The sequence below is a fragment of the Capra hircus genome, chromosome 11 (assembly GCF_001704415.2).
Source record: "Capra hircus breed San Clemente chromosome 11, ASM170441v1, whole genome shotgun sequence".
Lineage (NCBI taxonomy): Eukaryota > Metazoa > Chordata > Mammalia > Artiodactyla > Bovidae > Capra > Capra hircus.
The window spans coordinates 87915987-87939458 of NC_030818.1; the positions used below are offsets into that span (position 1 = coordinate 87915987).

The window sequence follows — 23472 nt, forward strand, 5'->3', positions numbered from 1 at the left end:
GGACCAAGAATCAAAGTTCACTGGCAGATGAGTTCTTGACCACTGGACCACTGGTGAAGCCCTAGTCATTTATTTTTTAATCAAAGTATAGTTGCTGTACAATGTTATATAAATTATGAGTGTACAAAATATAGTGATTCACAATTTTTAAAGGTTATACCTATACATACTTATTTCTTATAAAATGAGAAGGTTCTGTATAATCTAGATGTCTCTTACCTTTTCAACCTTATTTCTTATTGCTTCTTAATTAAAATTTTTTCTCCAAACATCCCAGCATACTCTGTATTCTTAAACACATCCTGTTCCTTTTCTAACCACACCTCTGCTCATTTAAATATCATCTTCACGTCACTTCCTCTCTTTAAACCTTATCCATCCTTCAAAGTCCACTTATCACAAAGCTCCCTTATACAACAGAGACAACCCTCCTTTTGATGATTTATAGCCCTTCCTATATGTGCAACTGATTTGGCATTTATCACGGACCCTCATGAATGATTATGCATTAAATTTTTAAAATATGTATGAACAAAATTGTAAGATCCTTGGGGCCAGAAAACACATCTTTTGCTTGTTTGTGTTCTGAAGGAGAAGCAGAAACAAACACTTTCTGATTCACTATTGATGGGGGGGCCACTTCTAAAACCTATACCCAAATAGAAAATTACACTTTTATTTAAGGGAATAAAATATAACTTTTATATTCTTTCACTAAAATGTGTTTATTGGGCACATTCTGTAATAGGGGAAAACTTTGTATTCTATTACAAGTTTACCACTAAAAGAGATGGTTGCCTATAAGCTGAAATTCCGCATAATGGGCCAGCTCTGGGAACTCTGCCTCCCAGATAATGAGCATTAAGCTAAATACCGTTGTTTAGCATCCTGACCAAGCCCACCTGTGAAATGACTGCAGGAGGAAGAAATTAGCATACCTGCTCCAGAGGCTGCTGGGTACTGGGAAGTGTTTGACTTTATGCTCTTCTTCTTTTTTTTTTTTTTTTCTTTAAGTATAAAAGAAGCATGAATTCTAATTCAAGCAAGATGGTTCTCTGGGGGCACGAGCCCACCATCTTCTCTATCTGCTGGCTTGCCAAGTCAAGTTGCTATTCTTGCCCCAACAACTCGTCTCTCGATTTATTGGCCCATCTTGCAGTGAGCAGTACGAGCTTGGACTCCGTAACTGTCCTATATGCCAGGTGCCGGTGATGACGTCCAGCGGGGGATCTTGGCCCTTTGGACCTCACGGCTGCCAACTGTGACACATACAGGTCACTGGGAGCTGAACCCAGACAGCAGATGACAAAACACAGAGACTGTCACAGGAGAGAGGACAGTCTGGAGCTGAAGGCCGTCAGGTGCAGGCCAGAAGCTCCATTATGTGGAACCAGCGAGACTCCATGGCTGTGGGGCTTCAGAGGAATTGGATACAGAGCATCGCTCTCTTCCACTCCAGCATTTGAATTCAACTGAAGGAGGTAAAGACGTGGCCTTGGTCTGTGGCAAGTGGGGTGCTATCAGCCTCCCCTGAACTGAATTTACTCCACTCATGGCCGGCCTAACCTGCAGACAGAATCTGCTCTGCTAAGCCCACTGCACACCAGACAGCAGAATAGGATCCGAGGCAAATTAGCCTCTAGCCAGGTGAGAAATTTGGGAAAAACAGAAAAGATAAACTATAGTCCCAAGATTCTGTATGGGACTGAAGCCCACTGATGCATATTGTCATCTCTGTGCTCTTCTCTGGGCCTCTGAGGAGTCGAGCTGGTGACCGCTGGCCAGGTGTTACCATCTGGGATAGCATCTGGACAGGAGAGGAGTGGAGGGAGAGAAAGCCTGGGGTTAAATACCAGTACTGTCATTTATTCACTATAATGTTTTAAATAGCAGAGTGTCATTTTCTTCATCTGTAAAGCAGGAATTTTCCCTTACAAGATTTTTGTATGGTGCATTGTTATATTCAATATTTTTGATGCTGAAATCCTCCAATGGGGTTGAATTAGATTCAATTGGTGTTAGAGAAGACTCTTGAGAATCCCTTGGACTGCAAGGAGATCCAAACAGTCCATCGTAATGGAAATTAGTCCTGAATATTTATTGGAAGGACTGATGCTAAAGCTGAAACTCCAATACTTTGGTCACCTGATGCAAAGAACTGACTCATTTGAAAAGACCCTGATGCCGGGAAAGATTGCAGGCAGGAGGATAAAGGGATGACAGAGGATGAGATGGCTGGATGGCATCACTGACTCAATGGACATGAGTTTAAGTAAACTCTGGGAATTGGCAATGGATAGGGAGGCCTGGCGTGCTGCAGTCCATGGGGTTGTGACTGAGTGACTGAACTGAACTGAAATGACCTAAAAAAATGTTTTTAAAATGTTTAAAGATTTCTTTTGGGTCTCCAACTTGCCTTCTGACTAAGTAAAGCTATTTATTCTCTAGTAATAAAGAGATGAAAGCGATCTCCTGTTGCAAAGAGGATACAGTCCAGATTAGTTAACATGTGTTCTGGAAGCTTATGTGTTCTGGCTTAGGGAAGGGTGAAAACATATCTAGTTAGATTTAATGTCTCCATCAAACCTGGAAAAACAGCAAAACTTGGGAGGAGTTGGGGTGGCGAGAGTTGATAGCTGATAAAATTATTTTAAATTGTAGAAGCCCAAAGGCCTCATGGGTTTGTTCAAACTTCAACCTGAAACACTGCAGGCATATTTCAGACATTCTGACACTTTGCGGCATCAAAGGAATACAGTCTTTCTCAGTGACCTTGAACTCCAAGGTCATCATGCTATAAGTGCCCCACCCTCTTGTGTTAATTAGCTAAGATAAATTGTTCTGCTCTAAGAGGCGATATTCCTTTTTTTTTTTTTTTTTTCCTGAATACCACCCTTCCAAATTTAATAAAAAGCCACATCTGGATTTTCCAGGGGCCCCAAATGTGTCTAGGCACTGTGGAATGTTGTCATGTCTTTTGGTTCTCTGCTGGGAACACATCAGTCCTCGGCCTCATGGTTGGTGTTGTAATGCTTCCAGGCAGCTTTGTTATACACTGGGAGTCGTTTTGTATTGATTCTGTTGACAGAGCCTTAACGTAGATGACTGCGTCTGTCCCACGGCCCTCTAGGGAAGACAGCTTTAGGTCTCCTTGGAAGTACTGCGCATAAAGGTGTGATATGGGTGACTCATAACCAAAACCAGTCAGGGGCACTGCTCGGGACATCTCGAAATGAGGCCGGGGTGCAGTGGTGTACGTGTAGTTAAAGAGTCGGTCAGTTTGTCCTCAGAGGAACACCACCTCCTCAGTCACTCATCTTCACAGTCAAATCCTCCCTACCCAGCGTGACATGTATGGACCTGAGAGTTGGACTGTGAAGAAGGCTGAGCGCCGAAGAATTGATGCTTTTGAACTGTGGTGTTGGAGAAGACTCTTGAGAGTCCCTTGGACTGCAAGGAGATCCAACCAGTCCATTCTGAAGGAGATCAACCCTGGGATTTCTTTGGAAGGAATGATGCTAAAGCTGAAACTCCAGTACTTTGGCCACCTCATGCGGAGAGTTGACTCATTGGAAAAGACTCTGATGCTGGGAGGGATTGGGGACAGGAGGAGAAGGGGACGACCGAGGATGAGATGGCTGGATGGCATCACAGACTCGATGGACATGAGTCTGAGTGAACTCTGGGAGTTGGTGATGGACAGGGAGGCCTGGCGTGCTGTGATTCATGGGGTCGCAAAGAGTCGGACACGACTGAGCGACTGAACTGAACTGAGTGTGAAGTGGACCTGAATAGGTGGGTAAACACCTTTGTCGGCGTGATGCTCCATCCTTGCTCACATTGTATTCATTTAGTTCTTCAGTTCTAGTTTGGGAGAGTTCGGTTCAGCTCAGTCGTGTCTGACTTTTTTTTCCTGATTCTTTAATATAATACAAATCACAGAGACGCCTAGCATTTTCATCAGTTCAGTTCAGTCACTCAGCCATGTCTAACTCTTTGCGACCCCATGGACTGTAGCACGCCAGGCCTCCCTGTCCATCACCAATTCGCAGAGTTTACCCAAACTCATGTCCATTGAGTCGGTGATCCATCCAATCGTCTCATCCTCTGTCATCCCCTTCTCCTCCTGCCCCCAATCTTTCCCAGCATCAGGGTCTTTTCCTGTGAGTCAGCTCTTCGCATCAGGTGGCCAAAGTATTGGAGTTTTAGCTTCAACATCAGTCCTTCCAATGAACACCCAGGACAGATCTCCTTTAGGATGGACCGGTTGGATCTCCTTGCAGTCCAAGGGACTCTCAAGAGTCTTCTCGAACACCACAGTTCAAAAGCATCAATTCTTCGGTGCTCAGCTTGCTTTATAGTCCAGCTCTCACATTGCCACCTTTAATAACAACCACATTGTAGTTTGGATTTATGCTTCCAAGGTGTTCTCGATGAGATAGGCTTCCTTCCTTTGCCTTTTCCACCAAATAATAAAGAGTGCTGATTAAGTAGCATTCTAATTGAAATTCAACTCACATAGAAACGATCCAGAAATTACTGAACATTCTGGCTGGTGACAGGATCCACCCCAGAGCTCTCCTTGTATCCAACCACACCTTCAGCCATTGTGGGAATCATTTCATTGTGTCAGTTCCTGATCCGTATCACTGCATCTGTAAACTCATAAAAAGTTTTTTTCAGCACTTTTGTCCTTAAACTCAAGAAGCTCTTGGATATCTACCAGCTCTGTAGCAACTGAACTGATGGTGTCCAGAGAAGATTATCTGGAAGGAGACTTACTTCTTTCATTATATTTGCCAATCTCAGAGGCAACTCTTGCCGCAGAAACAGAAGTGAAGTCTTTTCACAAGCATGCACAGATCCGAGGTCCAGGAACTTCTTGGAGCGCGCGGGGACGGCGAGAAGCGCGCGTAGAAGTTGCCCTTGGCCCGGAACCCGGCCGGCCGAGGCGGCTCCGCAAAGCCGCCGCGCCAGCCTCCTGCCGAGATGCGCCCGAGGAGCCGCCCGGGGGCCAAGTCGCTGCTCTGCCGCTCGGCCGGGCGGTACGTGAGCGACGTGGCGGCCTCGGGGACAGGGAGGGACGGCCACCGCCCCCCTTCCCAGAGCCCGGCCCTGCGCCTCCTTTAATTTTTCATTCCAACCGAAAAACATGACTCTATCCATGCGGTGAGCATTTTGTAAACAGAATTAATATTTGTTTGTTGTTGTTGTTGTTGTTCAATTAGATACTATAATGCACTCTCAATAAACAATCTTTAAAAATGCCACTATGGGGCTATTTTTATTTTTCTACTTAATTTTTATGAAAAACGTTTTTTTAAATGTCACTTTCAGTTCAGGTCAGTCGCTCAGTCGTGTCTGACTCCTTGACTGCCGCATGCCTTCCAGTCCATCACCAACTCCCAGAGTTTACTCAAACTCCGGTCTATTGAGTCTGTGATGTCATCCAACCATCTCATCCTCCATTGTCCCCTTCTCCTCCCGCCTTCAATCTTTCCCAGCATCAGGGTCTCCAGGTAAATGAGGCAGCATGAAAAAGCAATAAATAAAGGATGATTTGAAAACCAGGTAAAGAATGACATTTTATCAAAAATGATCATCAAATTGACCAAAAGCCTGCTAGTCAATTATTGCTAGAACTTCTATTTGCTATAGTTTTGTAAGGGTTTGTCTCCTTATTGTTGGTGGTCTTTATTGCAGAGCTTCTAATAAAACTGGTGCCCTGTTGGTTGAAAAATTGATAGCATGGGATCCTTATTTTATTCAACAAACTCCATTGGCAGTCACGTGAGCTCATGTATCCATGAAGACGTTCCTCTAAAGCAGGAAACAGACATGCTGCTTCAGAATTGGGACTATCCAGAGGCCCTGCAACCCTTCCACTTTTATGCGATCCTTGAAACAAGAAACACTTCTCAAAGCAGGATTCTCAAAGTGGTAGTGTTCTGGAATGTTTATGTTTAACCATCCAAGCAGCATGAGGGAAACCTTCTTGTAATCCTGTGGGTATCTCTTGCTATTTATAGGGCTCATTCAGAGCTAACTGGGAACAGCTGAATCCAGGCCGTGTGTAGATTGGCCCTGAAGTGCAAGGAGAACACAGGAGATGGGCCCTGGACCCGGAAGAAAGATACGAATTTTCCGGTGACTGGAGTGGTTCACGTCCGTGTTTACAAGGGAAAGATAAATGAGAGAGGAGATGAATATCTGGCTAATGCAGATAACACCTCCCTTAACTCTGCTTTTAAAGGCAAAGCAGGAGGCTTGATGAGGAACCAGAGCAACAGCTGTTGTCCTGTCCACATCTCACCTCAATGGCCAGCCAGGGCCCCTAAAGCCACACACATACCCTCCACGGTTTGTCCGCTCTCACCCACTAGGGTTTAGGGTACCAGCCACCTGGTGACCCTGAGGCTGGTGTCACCCCAGGGTCCCTTCTCAGCCCAGGCAGAAGGTCATGGGGTTCGGGGGACAAGGGACTGCTCTGGCTGGATTTGAGTCCTATCTCCAGAACATGTGGCCATGGATACTTCCTAATCTGTAGAGCAGGGATACCACAGTGGTAGCCAGTTCATGGAGCTGAGGTGATCAAACATGAATTGCCTAGCTCATGGTAAGAGTTGTCTCAAAGGAAGTAATTTGGGGTGAGACACCACAACTAGTTTCCACATTTATGGATGATTCTTGCCTAAATCAGCTATTCATATATTAGTTGCAATGGTAGTTTTTGAAGTCCATCATTCTCTCTAAATTTACTGAAAGCATCAGAAGATCTTTCTCTCCTTTCTCAGGTGTTCTTCGTTTGTTGTTGAATCACCGGTTTTCAGTGTTACCTTTGAGAAGTCAATGCGTTCTCATGTGGCATCCAAATCCTTACCTTCTGCTCCATTCTGTCTCCAGAAGTCGCTACGATTTTTCTTTTATGCTAAGTAATGTGTACTTTCATTATTATAATATGTCTTATTTTGGGTCTTCTCGTCATGTGCTATGTTGGGTATCTGAGGAGTACTTTTGTTCTGGGGATTTATAGTTCAGTTTGAGGAAATTTCCTCACATTCTCTGATCATTTCTTCTCACTCTTTTCTCTGTTGAATTCCTGTTACTTAGATGTTGGACTTCCTCAGTGATATTTGACATTTATTTTTTATTTTTTAGGCCACTTCATGCAGCATGTGGGATCTTATTAATAATATTTCTCCAACCAGGGCATTGGGAGCTCAGAGTCTTAACCAGTGGACCGCCAGAGAAGTCCCAATGTTTGACATTTATACCCGCCTCTCCTTTTCCACCTTAATCACTGTATTTTACTTTTAAGGGGATTTCAACTTTAGCTTTCTGTCCTTCCACTGACTTAATTTTTTTGACTCATCTATTTTTAATTTCAAAGAGATGAGGTCTTTCTTGCACTCTGATGACACCTTTCTTTAAAAAAAATTCCTATTCTTGTGGCTATAATATGTTTTTTCATCTCAGGATATTAACTCATGTTAACATTGATTTGTTTCCTCTGAATTCTTTTTTTCTCTCAGTTCATTTTGGCCTCTTGTTTGCTGAAACATTTTCTCAAATACCTAGCGATCCTGAAATGTCATATTTAAAAGTGGTGCACAGAAAGGCTGACTGGAAGTTGTATGTGTGAGTGCATGTGAGGTATGTGCATATGTGTGTATGATGTGTGATATATGTATGTATTATGTCGTATGTTTGTGTGTGTGTGAGTGTATGGTATGTGTGTGTGTGTGTATGTGTATGGCATGTGTGTAATAGATGTGAGCATGTGTGTGTGTTTGTGTGGTATGTGAATGTGTGTGGTATATGTATATACATGAATGTGTGTGCCAGGGTAGGGCAACACAGGAAGATGGGGTTGTGGACTGTCGGACTTCCCCCATAATCTGATCAGGAAGGAAGGCTGTTTTTTTCAGAGGAGAGTGGAGTTTGGGTTTTGGGTATCAGAAGTCTCCTGTCTTTATCAAAGATGGATAATTTTCTTTTTTTTTTAACTTTCTTTTTTGTTTTTGTTTCTGGATGATTTACAAGAGGAGAAAGAGGTGGGAGGTGGGAACATCTTTTAGTCATCTTAAAGACAAGAAGTTCTTGTTGAATTATTTCTAGCGTTTCCCAAAGTAAGAAGACTAGCAACAGAGAACATAGGCCCAGTGACAGAAAGTCCTTACCAAAAGCTGCACATTTCCTCGTTTCTTTCCATGACTGTGTTAACATAAATGACAAGCACACAACCAGTGTAATGAGTAAATGCAGGATTTCACCCTCCTGGGAGACCAGTCTAGCACATTTCACAAATCTTTCTTTTTTTTTTTTTTTTGAATCTTGTAGCTTTTATTTCAGTCATTAAAAGACGCAGTAAATGGAAACTACACTGATTTACATTAGGCATGCACCTCAACCTGATTCTGCTGTTAGTTTCTGACTGGCCCAAATCTTAATTTTTTTCATTGAGGCACATCGTTAAATCTTTTTGAACCCTGATACACAGGGTAAGTTAACTTCTTCCTTGTGGCAGTTTAGTATGAAAATTACGTTCACTGGCTAGATTCCTTTAACTAAAGGCCTCTAGACTCTCAGGCAACCTGTACTAGCTCGAGATCATATGTCATATAGATATTTCAGTGAATCATGGTATAAGGGAGGCAGAGAATCTAGAAAGTTGAAATATATTTTTTCCAGCACTGATAATTAAACACTAGATAAGGAGGCCTACAGTTGAGTACCAAATTACTCTTCCCCTACTGCTGCCATTTCTGAAAGACACAAAGATGTATACTGAACTCCCCCAAAATCTGAAATGAATCCACACCAAGAACAGATTATTACCTATCTGGTCCCAGTATCAAATTATAGAGCAATTCCACTATTAAAATTATAGGAAGCAGTTAATGGGACTACAAGAAAAGCATCATCCCACAAACAGTAATATGCATCTAGTAGAGTTTTTCATTCATCTGTCAACTGTTTCACAAGATTAGCATTAAAAAAACACAACCCCAAATACATCTGACCCTCAAATCCCCCACATCAAAAATTGGTCTTTGTTCATTCTCAGATGACAGGATGTCCCAAGAGTGACAAAGGTGGGGGCCAATTCCCCCATAGCCTTTTCTTCAACTATCCCATCAACTGCTCTTCATCTCTTGAACTACCTTCCTTTTCCAAAGAGGTAATGCTGAGGTCAATCAGAAAGGCTTTCTGAGAAGACTGGCTTGGATTTCTGCGTCTGTTCCAGTCGATTCAAGATGAATTGGCTTGTGTCAATGAAGCGCTCAACGCAGTTCACAAAACAGGCCTCAGCCCGACTGTCCAACTTTGGCCCAGGCTTATCCATGCACTTTTCCCAACAAAGTTCCGTCATCTGGTGCACCAGCTGCTGGAAGCGCTGCTTCTGAGTCTCCACCTCAATGAAATGCTGCAGCTGCGGGTCTACCGAGCCCAAACCGGCCGCGGAGGAAGACGAAGAGGAATCCATCCCAGCGCGGTCACGCATGCGGAGACGAACTCCACACCAACTCACCGACCTTCACGTGTCTCCGCGGCGGAACCGGAACCACAACCCGCTGCCTCTGGGACCGCCCCGCTCGCGCACTGCGCGGGCGCGGGGCCCTATCCGCCCCCGCCCCCGCCCGCACCCCAGCTCGGGTTCTGGGCGCTCCTTCACAAATCTTTCTTGAATATAAATTGCTCTTTCAGTTCAGTCAGTTCAGTCACTCAGTCATGTCCGACTCTTTGCGACCCCATGAATCACAGCACACCAGGCCTCCCAGTCCATCACCAACTCCTGGAGTTAACTCAGATTCATGTCCATCGAGTCCGTGATGCCATCTAGCCATCTCATCCTCAGTCGTCCCCTTCTCCTCCTGCCCCCAATCTCTCCCAGCATCAGAGTCTTTTCCAATGAGTCAACCCTTCTCATGAGGTGGCCAAAGTACTGGAGTTTCAGCTTTAGCATCATTCCTTCCAAAGAAATCCCAGGGTTGATCTCCTTCAGAATGGACTGGTTGGATCTCCTTGCAGTCCAAGGGACTCTCAAGAGTCTTCTCCAACACCACAGTTCAAAAGCATCAATTATTTGGCGCTCAGCCTTCTTCACAGTCCAACTCTCACATCCATACATGACCACAGGAAAAACCATAGCCTTGACTAGCTGGACCTTAGTCGGCAAAGTAATGTCTCTGCTTTTGAATATACTGTCTACGTTGGTCATAACTTTTCTTCCAAGGAGTAAGCATCTTTTAATTTCATGGCTGCAGTCACCATCTGCAGTGATTTTGGAGCCCAAAAAGATAAAGTCTGACACTGTTTCCACTGTTTCCCCATCTATTTCCCATGAAGTGATGGGACCAGATGCCATGATCTTTGTTTTCTGAATATTGAGCTTTAAGCCAACTTTTTCCCTCTCCTCTTTCACTTTCATCAAGAGGCTTTTTAGTTCCTCTTCACTTTCTGCCATAAGGGTGGTGTCATCTGCATATCTGAGGTGATTGATATTTCTCCCAGCAATCTTGATTCCAGCTTGTGTTTCTTCCAGTCCAGCGTTTCTCATGATGTACTCTGCATATAAGTTAAATAAACAGGGTGACAATATACAGCCTTGACGTACTCCTTTTCCTAATGGGAACCAGTCTGTTGTTCCATGTCCAGTTCTAACTGTTGCTTCCTGGCCTGCATACAGATTTCTCAAGAGGCAGGTTAGGTGGTCTGGTATTCCCATCTCTTTCAGAATTTTCCACAGTTTATTGTGAGCCACACAGTCAAAGGCTTTGGCATAGTCAATAAAGCAGAAATAGATGTTTTTCTGGAACTCTCTTGCTTTTTCCATGATCCAGCGGATGTTGGCAATTTGATCTCTGGTTCCTCTGCCTTTTCTAAAGCCAGCTTGAACATCAGGGAGTTCATGGTTCACGTATTGCTGAAGCCTGGCTTGGAGAATTTTGAGCATTACTTTACTAGCATGTGAGATGAGTGCAATTGTGCAGTAGTTTGAGCATTCTTTTGCATTGCCTTCTTTGTCTGTGTCTTTAAAATTTCAAATTCCTAACATTTGATGACACCTGTACAGATTGAAGAAGTTCTTGCAAAGATAGGTAGTATGTAAGGACAAAACAACCTCAAAAGCCAGTATTCAAAATCATTGTCCCAAGTAATCGACAAAGATTGGCAAACAACAGATTGGCAAGCGGAGGAGACCTTGCAATTTGGCAGAGTTTAGAGAGCAGCGGATTCATGTTGCTGTGCTCTGGCATGCAGAATCTACTCAAATGCCAACTTTCTATACAAGTTTTTAAATTATCTTGCTCGGCAGAGTAGTTTTACTCAAAGTGTTCCAAGAAATAGCATGATGTGTCTTCATATATCATCAATTTAAACCATGACTTAAATGTATCTGATTACTTATTGAAACTATTGCTTGGCCCTGTGTATTCATTTCATATCTAATATCTGCATGCTTCATTGAGATAATTTATATACTTAATAAAGCTGTGGTTCCCTTGCTACTGTTTGTTTGTTTGTTTAAACAGAATTTCTTTTTTTGTGTAATTGGAATATAATTGCTTTACAGTGTTGTATTAGTTTCTGTGATGAAAGTGAAAATGAAATTTGCTCAGTCGTGTCCAACTCTTTGCGACCCCATGGACTGCAGAATCCATGGAATTCTCCAGGCCAGAATACTGGAGTGGGTAGCCTTTCCCTTCTGCAGGGGATCTTCCCAACCCAGGGATCGAACCCCCGTCTCCCGCAATGCAGGTAGATTCCTTCCCAGCTGAGCCACAAGGGAAGCACTATGATCTGTATAAAAGGACAACAAGATGTGACACTGAGAGATGAGTCCCCCAGGTCTGAAGGTGTCCAATATGCTCCAGGGAAGAGCAGAGAGAACTACTAATAGCCCCAGAAAGAATGAAGTGGCTGGGCCAAGGTGAAATGACACTTAGTGCTGGATGTGTCTGGTGGTGAAAGTAAAATCTGACGTGGCAAAGAATAGTTTTGCATAGGAACCTGGAATGTTAGGTCCATGTATCAAGGTAAATTGGACATGGTCAAGCAGGAGATGGTAAGAATAAACTTTAGCCTCTTAGGAATCAGTGAACTAAAATGGACAGGAAAGTGAAAATTTAAGTCAGATGATCATTATATCTACTACTGTGGGCAAGAATCCCATAGAAGACATGGAGTAGCCCTCATAGTCATCAGACGAGTCTGAAATTTACTACCTGGGTGCAATCTCAAGACATAATGATCTTGGTTCCTTCCAAGGCAAGCCATTCGACCTCATAGTAATTCAAGTCTATGCCCCTATCACTGATGCCAAAGAAGCTGATCAGTTCTATGAAGACCTAGAAGACCTCCTAGAACTAACACCAAAAAGGATGTGCTATTCATCACTGGCAATTGGAATGCAAAAGTAGGAAGTCAAGAGATACCTGGAGTAACAGGCAAGTTTGGCCTTGGAGGACAAAGTGAAGCAGGGCAAAGGCTAACTGAATTCTGCCAAGAGAATGTACTGGTCATAGCAAACACCCTTTTTCAACAACATGAGAGATGATTTAACACATGGACATCACCAAATGGCCAATAACAAAATCAAATTGAGTACATTTTTTTTGTAGCTGAAGGTAAAGAAGCTGTATACAATCAGCAAAAATAAGACCTGGAGTTGACTGTGGCTCAGATCATCAACTTCTCATAGAAAAACTCAGGCTTAAACTAAAGAGAGTGGGGGAAAACCACTAGGCCAGCCAGGTATGACTTAAATCAAATCCCCTATGAATATGCAGTGGAGGTTATGAACAGATTCAAAGGATTAGAACCTATAAACAGTGTGCCTGAAGAACTATAGACCAGAGGTCCGCCGTATTGTACAGGAGGCAGTGAATAAAACCTTTCCGAAGAAAAAGAAAAGAAAGAAAGTAAAATGGTTATCTGAGGAGGCCTTCTGTTCAGTTCAGTTGCACAATCGTGTCTGATTCTTTGCGATCCATGGACTGAAGCATGCCTGGCTCTCCTATCCATCACCAACTCCCAGAGCCTACTCAAAGTCATGTGCATTGTGTCAGTGATGCCATCCAATCATCTCATCCTCTGTCCTCCCCTTCTCCTCCTGCCTTCAATCTTTCCCAGCATCAGGGTCTTTTCCAATGAGTCAGTTCTTTGCATCAGGTGACAAAGTATTGGAGTTTCAGCTTCAGCATCAGTCCTTCCAATGAATATTCAGGATTGATTTCCTTTAGGATTGACTGGTTGGATCTCCTTGCAGTCCAAGAGACTCTCAAGAGTCTTTTCCAACACCACAGTTCAAAAGCATCAGTTCTTCAGTGCTCAGTTTTTTTATAGTCCAACTTTCACATCCATACATGACTACTGGAAAAACCATAGCTTTGACTAGATGGACCTTTGTTGGTAAAGTAATATCTCTGCTTTTTAATATGCTGTCTAGGTTGGTCATAACTTTTCTTTGAAGCAGCAAGCATCTTTTAATTTCATGGCTGCAATCACCATCTGCAGTGATTTTAGAGCCCAAGAAAATAAAGTCAGCCAGTCAGTTTCTACTGTTTCCCCATCTATTTGGCATGAAGTGATGGAATCAGATGCCATGATCTTAGTTTTCTGAATGTTGAGCTTTAAGCCAACTTTTTCACTCTCCTCTTTCACTTTCATCAAGAGGCTGTTTAGTTCTTCTTCACTTTCTGCCACAAGGGCAGTGTCACCTGCATATCTGAGGTTAGTGATATTTCTCCCAGCAATCTTGATTCAAGCTTGTGCTTCATCCAGCTTGGCATTTCACATAATGTACTCTGCATATAAGTTAAATAAGCAGGGTGACAATATACAGCCTTGATGTACTTCTTTCCTGATTTGGAACCAGTCTGTTGTTCCATGTCCATTTCTAACTGTTGCTTCTTGACCTACATACAGATTTCTCACGAGACAGGTCAGGTGGTCTGGCATTCCCATCTCTTGAAGAATTTTTGAAGGATCTTGAGGATCACAGTTTGTTGTGATTGACAGTCAAAGGCTTTGGCGTAGTCAATAAAGCAAAAGTAGATATTGTTCTGGAACGCTCTTGCTTTCTCAATGATCCAGTGGATGTTGGCAATTTGATCTCTGGTTCCTCTGTCTTTCTAAATCCAGCTTTAATGTCTGGAAGTTCACAGTTCACGTACTGTTGAAGCCTGGCTTGGAGAATTTTGAGTATTACTTTGCTAGCATATGAGATGAGTGCAATTTTGCATTAGTTTGAACATTCTTTGGCATTGCCTTTCTTTGGAATTGGAATGAAAACTGACCTTTTCCAGTCCTGTGGCCACTGCTGAGTTTTACAGATTTACTGGCATACTGAGTGCAGCACTTTCACAGCATGATCTTTTAGGATTTGAAGTAGCTCAACAGGAATTCCATCACCTCCACTAGCTTTGTTCATAGTGATGCTTCCTAAGGCCCACCTGACTTCACATTCCAGGATGTCTGGCTCTAGATGAGTGATAACACCATCGTGGTTATCTGAGTCATGAAGAGGAGGCCTTACCAATAGCTAAAGAAAGAAGAGAAGCAATAAGCAAAGGAAAAAGTGAAAGGTATATCCAAGTAAACACAGATTTCCAAAGAAGAGCACAGTGAGAAAACAAGGCCTTCTTCAGTGAACAGTGTATAAAACTAGAAGAAAACAACAGAAGGGCAAAGACTAGAGATCTCTGCAAGAAAATTGGAGTCATCAAGGGAATATTTTGCACAAAGATGGGCACAATAAAGGACAGAAATGGTAGAGACCTAGTAGATGCTAAAGAGATCAAGAAAAGATGGAAAGAATACATGGAAGAATGGTACAAAAAAGATCTAAATGAACCTGATTACTACAATGGTGTGGTCAGTCACCCAGAGCCAGACATTTTGGAGAGTGAAGTCAAGTGGGTTTTAGGAAGCATTGCTGGTAATAATGGTAGTGGATGTGACAGAATTCCAACAGAACTATTCAAAACCCTAAAGGATGATACCAACAAGGTGTTGCATTCATTATGTCAGCAAATCTGGGAGACTGAGCAGTGGCCACAGGACTGGAAAAGGTCAATCCTCATCTCAATTCCCAGGAGGAGTAGTACCAAAGACTGTGCTAACCATCGGATAATTGCACTCATCTCCCATTCTAGTACGGTCATGCTGAAAATCTAGCATGCTAGGCTTCAGCATTACGCAAACCAAGAACTTCCAGATGTCCAAGCTGGGTTTAGAAAGAAAAAGAGGAACAGAGATCAAATTGCCAACATTCGCTGGGTCATAGAGAAAGCTAGTGAATTCCAGAAAAACATCTACCTCTGTTTCATCGACTACCTCAAAGCCTTTGATTGTGTGGATCATAATAAACTGTGGAAAGCTCTTAAAGAGATGGGAATACCAGACCATCTTACCTGTCTCCTGGGAAACCTGTATGTGGGTCAAGAAGCAACAGTTAGAACCCTGTATGGAACACCTGATTGGTTTAAGATTGAGAAAGGAGTATGGCAGGGTGGTCTGCTGTCAACCTGTTTGTTTAATTTATATGCCGAGCATATCGTGAGAAATGCTGGGCTGGATGAGTTACAAGCTGGAATCAAATTAGGTGGGAGAAACATCAATAACCTCAGGTATGCAGATGATACAGTGGCTGAGCAGGCACAGGAGGGCCTAGAGGAGCTATCCTACAGTGAAGGTAAGGAATGGTGGCAGTAAGGAGATACCCATCATCTAAGGTAAGGAGCAGTGGCTGTGCTTTGCTGGAGCAGCCGTGAAGAGATGCCCCACACCCGAGGTAAGAGAAACCCAAGTAAGATGATAGGTGTTGCAAGAGGGCATCAGAGGGCAGACACACTGAAACCATACTCACAGAAAACTAGTCAGTCTAATCACACTAGGACCACAGCCTTGTCTAACTCAATGAAACCAAGCCATGCCTGCGGGGCAACCCAAGACAGGTGGGTCATAGTGGAGGGGTCTGACAGAATGTGGTCCACTGGAGAAGGGAATGGCAAACCACTTCAGTATTCTTGCCTTGAGAACCCCATGAACAGTATGAAAAGGCAAAATGATAGGATACTAAAAGAGGAACTCCCCAGGTCAGTAGGTGCCCAATATGCTACTGGAGGTCAGTGGAGAAATAACGCCAGAGAGAATGAAGGGATGGAGCCAAAGCAAAAACAATACCTAGTTGTGGATGTGACTGGTGATAGAAGCAAGATCCGATGCTGTAAAGAGCAATATTACATAGGAGCCTGGAATGTCAGGTCCATGAATCAAGGTAAATTGGAAGTGGTCAAACAGGAGACGGCAAGGGTGAACGTCGACACTCTAGGAATCAACAAACTAAAATGGACTGGAATGGGTGAATTTAACTCAGATGACCATTATATCTACTACTGCAGGCAGGAATCCCTCAGAAGAAATGGAGTAGCCATCATGGTCAACAAAAGAGTCCGAGATGCAGTATTTGGATGCAATCTCAAAAACGACAGAATGATCTCTGTTTGTCTCCAAGGCAAACCATTCAATATCACAGTTATCCAAGTCTATGCCCCAACCAGTAACGCTGAAGAAACTGAAGTTGAACGGTTTTATGAAGACCTACAAAACCTTTTAGAACTCACACCCAAAAAAGATGTCCTTTTCATTATAGGGGACTGGAATGCAAAAGTAGGAAGTCAAGAAACACCTGGAGTAACAGGCAAATTTGGCCTTGGAATGCGGAATGAAGCAGGGCAAAGACTAATAGAGTTTTGCCAAGAAAATGCACTGGTCATAGCAAACACTCTCTTCCAACAACACAAGAGAAGACTCTACACATGGACATCAACAGATGGTCAACACTGAAATCAGATTGATTATATTCTCTGCAGCCAAAGATGTAGAAGCTCTATATAGTCAACAAAAACAAGACCAGGAGCTGACTGGCTCAGATCATGAACACTTTATTACCAAATTCAGACTTAAATTGAAGAAAGTAGGGAAAACTGCTAGACCATTCAGGTATGACCTCAATCAAATCCCTTATGATTATACAGTGGAAGTGAGAAATAGATTTAAGGGCCTAGATCTGATAGATAGAGTGCCTGATGAACTATGAAATGAGGTTCATGACATTGTATAGGAGACAGGGATCAAGACCATCCCCATGGAAAAGAAATGTAAAAAAGCAAAATGGCTGTCTGGGGAGGCCTTACAAATAGCTGTGAAAAGAAGAGAAGCGAAAAGCAAAGGAGAAAAGGAGAGATATAAGCATCTGAACGCAGAGTTCCAAAGAATAGCAAGAAGAGATAAGAAAGCCTACTTCAGCAATCAATGCAAAGAAATAGAGGAAAACAACAGAATGGGAAAGACTAGAGATCTCTTCAAGAAAATTAGAGATACCAAGGGAACATTTCATGCAAAGATGGGCTCGATAAAGGACAGAAATGGTATGGACCTAACAGAAGCAGAAGATATTAAGAAGAGGTGGCAAGAATACATGGAAGAACTGTACAAAAAAGATCTTCATGACCCAGATAATCATGATGGTGTGATCACTAATCTAGAGCCAGACATCTTGGAATGTGAAGTCAAGTGGGCCTTAGAAAGCATCACTACGAACAAAGCTAGTGGAGGTGATGGAATTCCAGTTGAGCTGTTTCAAATCCTGAAAGATGATGTTGTGAAAGTGCTGCACTCAATATGCCAGCAAATGTGGAAAACTCAGCAGTGGCCACAGGACTGGAAAAGGTCAGTTTTCATTCCAATCCCAAAGAAAGGCAATGCCAAAGAATGATCAAACTACTGCACAATTGCACTCATCTCACATGGTAGTAAAGTAATGCTCAAAATTCTCCAAGCCAGGTTTCAGCAATACGTGAATCGTGAACTTCCTGATGTTCAAGCTGGTTTTCGAAAAGGCAGAGGAACCAGAGATCAAATTGCCAACATCCGCTCGATCATGAAAAAAGCAAGAGAGTTCCAGAAAAACATCTATTTCTGCTTTATTGACTATGCCAAAGCCTTTGACTGTGTGTGTCACAATAAATTCTGGAAAATTCTGAAAGAGATGGGAATACCAGAGCACCTGACCTGCCTCTTGAGAAATCTGTATGCAGGTCAGGAAGCAACAGTTAGAACTGGACATGGAACAACAGATTGGTTCCAAATAGGAAAAGGAGTATGTCGAGGCTGTATATTGTCATCACCCTGTTTATTTAACTTATATGCAGAGTACATCATGAGAAACGCTGGACTGGAAGAAACACATGCTGGAATCAAGATTGCTGGGAGAAATATCAATAACCTCAGATATGCAGATGACACCACCCTTATGGCAGAAAGTGAAGAGGAACTAAAAAGCCTCTTGATGAAAGTGAAAGAGGAGAGTGAAAAAGTTGGCTTAAAGCTCAACATTCAGAAAACGAAGATCATGGCATCTGGTCCCATCACTTCATGGGAAATAGATGGGGAAACAGTGGAACAGTGTCAGACTTTATGTTTTTGGGCTCCAAAATCACTGCAGATGGTGACTGCAGCCATGAAATTAAAAGACGCTTACTCCTTGGAAGGAAAGTTGTGACCAACCTAGATAGTATATTCAAAAGCAGAGACATTACTTTGCTGACTAAGGTCCATCTAGTCAAGGGTATGGTTTTTCCAGTAGTCATGTATGGATGTGAGTTTTGGACTGTGAAGAAGGCTGAGCGCCGAAGAATTGACGCTTTTGAACTGTGGTGTTGGAGAAGAGTCTTCAGAGTCCCTTGGACTGCAAGGAGATCCAGCCAGTCCATTCTGAAGATCAACCCTGGGATTTCTTTGGAAGAAATGATGCTAAAGCTGAAACTCCAGTACTTTGGCCACCTAATGCAGAGAGTTGACTCATTGGAAAAGAGTCTGATGCTGGGAGGGATTGGTGGCAGGAGAAGGGGACGACCGAGGATGAGATGGCTGGATGGCATCACGGACTCAATGGACGTGAGTCTGAGTGAACTCTGGGAGATGGTGATGGACAGGGAGGCCTGGCGTGCTGTGATTCATGGGGTCGCAAAGAGCTGGACACCATTGAGTGACTGAACTGACTGAACTGAACTGATGCGGGTGATACCACTCTAATGGCAGAAAGTAAAGAGGAACTAAAGAGCCTCTTGATAAGGGTGAACTAGGAGAGTGAAAGAGCCGACTTACAATTGAATATTAAAAAAACTAAGATCATGGCATCTGGTCCCATTATTTCATGACAAGTAGTGGCAGAGGGGGGAATGGAAGTAGGGACAGATTTCCTCTTTTCGGACTCTAAAATCACTGCAGATGGTGACTGCAGCCATGAAATCAGAAGACGTTTGCTTCTTGGCAGGAAAGCTATGACAAACCTAAACAGTGTGTTGAAAAGCGGAGACATTACTCTGCCAACAAAGGTCTGTATAGTCAAGGCTTTGGTGTTCCCAGTGGTCCTGTACGGTTGTGAGAGCTGGACTATAAAGAAGGTGGAGCACCAAAGAGTTGATGCCTTTGAACTGTTGTATTGGAAAAGACTCCTGAGAGCCCCTTGGACAGCAAAGAGAGCAAACTTGTCAATCTTGAAGGAGATCAACCCTGAATATTCATTGGAAGGACTGATGCTGAAGCTGAAACTCCAATATTTTGGCCACCTGATGTGAACAGCTGACTCATTGGAAAAGTCCTTGATGCTGGGAAAGATTGAGGACAGAAGTTGTTAGAGGATGAGATGGCTGGACAGCATCACTGATGCAATGGACATGAACTTGGGCAAACTTCGGGAGATGGTGAGGGACTAAGAAGCCGGGACAGAGAGGCCTGGCTGCAGTTCATGCAGTCGCAGAGTCGGACACGAATCGGGGAGTAACCAACAACAACAATGTGTGTGTGTGTGTGTGGCCAGGATTCTGAAGCATGTTGAGATAGTAAACGGCAGAGGCTACACAATTTGGATTCAGAAGCAGATTAGAATTACTTCCATAATATATTTAATAACTGGCCCAGGGAAAATGATATTACCAAAAAGCATAGAAACAAAGATTGTTTATCCAACTCTTTCAACTGCATCGTTAAGAATATAGCAAATGCCTTTGGGTGATATTTTTATTTTTTAAGTCTTTCTGCATTTCCACATACTGTGGAGTGACTAGGTATTTCCTTAATAGATGCATCAAGATTAATGAATTCTGCTTTGAAACCTTTACAATCTAAAATATATAAATGAATTTATTGGAGTTTACAACAGTAAATACTTTTGACACACTCAAAGAGAGTAAAGCATATTATCGTCTAGGTAAACAAGAGCAGAAAGTTCTCCTGACATCTGTTTCACATCCTCTACCCTCGATTACGGCATGATGTCCTAATGGTAAGTGTTAGAATCTTATCTCCCCAGACACAGGAGAGAGCATAAGCATACTCACTAGAAGATACACTGAAATTCTGCCCCGCCTTCATGAAAATAGATATTTCTCTTTTAACCATAATTTCTTGTAATTCGCATTTCCAGGGTCAAACTCTGAAACTGTATCTTGAAATTTCCCCCAGCTCTTTTCCGGGTGTGATTCCAAGTTGGCAGGAATGGCTTTGCTTGTTAACTGCCAGATAATTATTTCATCAAAGGCTCACGAGAGAGTCTCTATTACCTTTATTTGTGAGGATGCAACTTCTTAAAGATTCAAGCTCATTATACAGGGGATGGAAAAAGATGCATTACACAGATGCACAGCAGAATTTGAATTTGAATTTGAATTTGGCAGAAGCAAAACACTTTTGAGATATTAGATTTTCCAGTTGCACTGCCTTGCAGAATGTTTGCCAGATTTGGAGAGGTGTATGCATATTTGGTATTTATAAACAAATGTTCCGTTCATGGAAGTAACAAAGGTGCAGTGAACTCTATGTTGTGGGCGGAAGACTGGCGTGTGGAATGCTTGGGTCTTGGGCCTCAGCAGCAGATGGTATATATCATCTTGGATAAAGTCTCTAAATGAGAGCTGTGTTCCTTGGTTTTCTTTAATGTGAAGCTATCAAAGTCCACTATTCTGTGGCCCCTTCTTAGATATTATGAGAGAAAAGCACTGGAGTAGGAGATAGACCAAAGCTCTGGTCCCCTCTTTGTCACTTATCATGTGGCAAGACATCTGAACTTCTTTGAACTTCAGTTTCCTCACTTATAAAATGTGTATGTGTGTGCTTGGTCGCTCAGTTGTGTCCGACTCTTACCCCATAGACTGTAGCCTGCCAGGCTCCCCTGTCCATGGAATTCTCCAGACAAGAACACTGGAGTGGGTTGCCATTTCCTTCTCCAGAGGATCTTCCCAACTCAGGAATCAAACCCACGTTCCCTGGCTACTTAATAACGTTTCAGAACCATGACATAAAAAGTGAAAAAGTATTTCACAAATTGTAAAACGTTACAAACCCTTAAGGCGTTACTATTAAGCTTACCATGTTGGTAGGGGAAATTTCAGTTGTGTAGGAAAGTACAGATATTGTTATTGTGACATTTTACTCATTATGCTATGAAAGCCTGGGATTTTGGGGTGTTTTTTATACCATTCTATTGCTCCCCTCAACGTATTAACTCTAAAATAACTAGTATTAACTCTAACTAGTCCTTGGGGACTAGTATTTGCTGGTTTCCTCATCAGAGAGAGTACCACAGTGCCTGGTAGAGAGAATGCCTGACAGGACCAGACGTCAGTGGCACATAGCTTGGGTTGCAAACCACTTATAAAGCTTTTGGAAAGTCACTGAGTCTTGTTGTCTTTGTCTTGACATGAGCCTGGCAGGCTACAGTCCAAAGGGTCAAAAAGAGTTAGACACCCCAGAGCGACTAAGCATGCACACGCTCATGAGAGGTTAAATTAAATAACTTCCGAAGTCCTCTCCAGTTGTAAAATTCTATTACTTTATTTACAGTATCCATTGCTTTTGAGGGTTCACTAGAGGGATTCAGAGTCCCCATGTGTCCCAGTCGCATGGGAAGCCCTGAGTTACTTTTGTGAAGGATTAGGAAGAAGGATTGCATTTTACTGCCCAGGATCGGACCCCACCCCCCTCCACCCGTAGGTGTCCCCCACCCCCAGTAGAATATTCAACAACCTAGGAGGCATTGTGCGATGAATAAACACCAGAGGTCCTGCCTGCAGGCCTAGTGAGGTATGTTTTGTTGCCATGGTGCTCCAGGGGCAGCTAATGTGTAAATCTATACCAGGGAACCTGACTCCGTGACTTCAAAATTACTTATGGACACAGCGCAGGGAGGAAAAAGTGGGACCAACGGAGACAGTCACATGGACATATATACACTACCATGTGTAAAATAGATAGCTGGTGAGAAGGTGCTAGATAACACAGGGAGCCCAGCCTGGTGCTGTGATGATCTGGAAGGGTGAGGTGAGAGGAAGGGAGGGAGGCTCAAGACGGAGGTGATATATGCATAATTATGACTGATTTGCGTTGTGGTATGGCAGAAACCAATACAACACTGTAAAGCAGTTTTCCTCCAGTTAAAAAATAACTTTAAAAAATCACCCATAAAGGCCTCAAGATGAATAAAAAAATATAAAATTGCCTCCTACTTTAGTGGCTCAGGCGGTAAAGCATCTGTCTACAATGCGGGAGACCCGGCTTCGAGAAGGAAATGGCAATCCACTCCGGTACTATTGCCTGGAAAATCCCATGGACAGAGGAGCCTGGTAGGGTACAGTCCATGGGGTCACAAAGAGTCGGACATGACTGAGCGACTTTAATTTCCTTTACTTTCGTTAGAGTCCTAAGACTTATATGTCCAGAGAGTTAATGAATACATCAAGCATTTCTGAAAATTAGATTTTATTTTGAGCCAGTTCATAAACCAACAGATTTCAATAGGAAAAAAAAAAAACAGGTGTTTGAATTGGATAGGCATTGATTTGAAGCTTAGATTGAATTTACTAGTGGGTGATATGAATTTACTAGTGGGTGATATTATTAATGGGTAAATTGATATCTTGGAATCTCAGTTTCTTTATCGTTGAAGTGGGATAATAGCTACTTTGCAGACTTACTATCCAGAAAACACATTAAAATACCTAGCCCATATACTAGGGACTCAATAAATGGTCATTGTTCTTCATTGATGAAAAATTGTCACTAAAATTTTGTGATTAATTACACAATTTAGCTAGGAATGAGTAGAAGGGTTTCAGATCGAAAAGGTGCTTGATAATTTTTTTTCTCAGTTTTAAAGGTTTAAGCTGTACATGAACAGAGCCTTTATAGAACTTGTTATTCTTTATATCAAATGTTAAAAGAGTAAAGAGGTCTTCCTTATAAACATTACTTATGTAGTATTTTTGTATATTTTAGGGCTTTTTTTTTTTTTTTGCCTTTTTCCCCTCCAGTTTTCTTTAAAATAACTTTCTTTCTGGAGCCATCTGAAAATCTAGATGATAACAGAATTGATTCGGATTCCATGGTGTGCTGGAGTTGGCTCAC

The 23472-nt window shown here is 42.7% G+C and overlaps 2 pseudogenes across 1 annotated transcript; both read right to left on the reverse strand.

Annotated features, from left to right (window-relative positions):
• LOC102188602 lies at positions 4356–6892 on the reverse strand (annotated as a pseudogene).
• Positions 8326–9538, reverse strand: LOC108633270 (annotated as a pseudogene). The gene has a single exon (XR_001918849.1). The product of XR_001918849.1 is annotated as a mitochondrial import inner membrane translocase subunit Tim8 A pseudogene (transcript).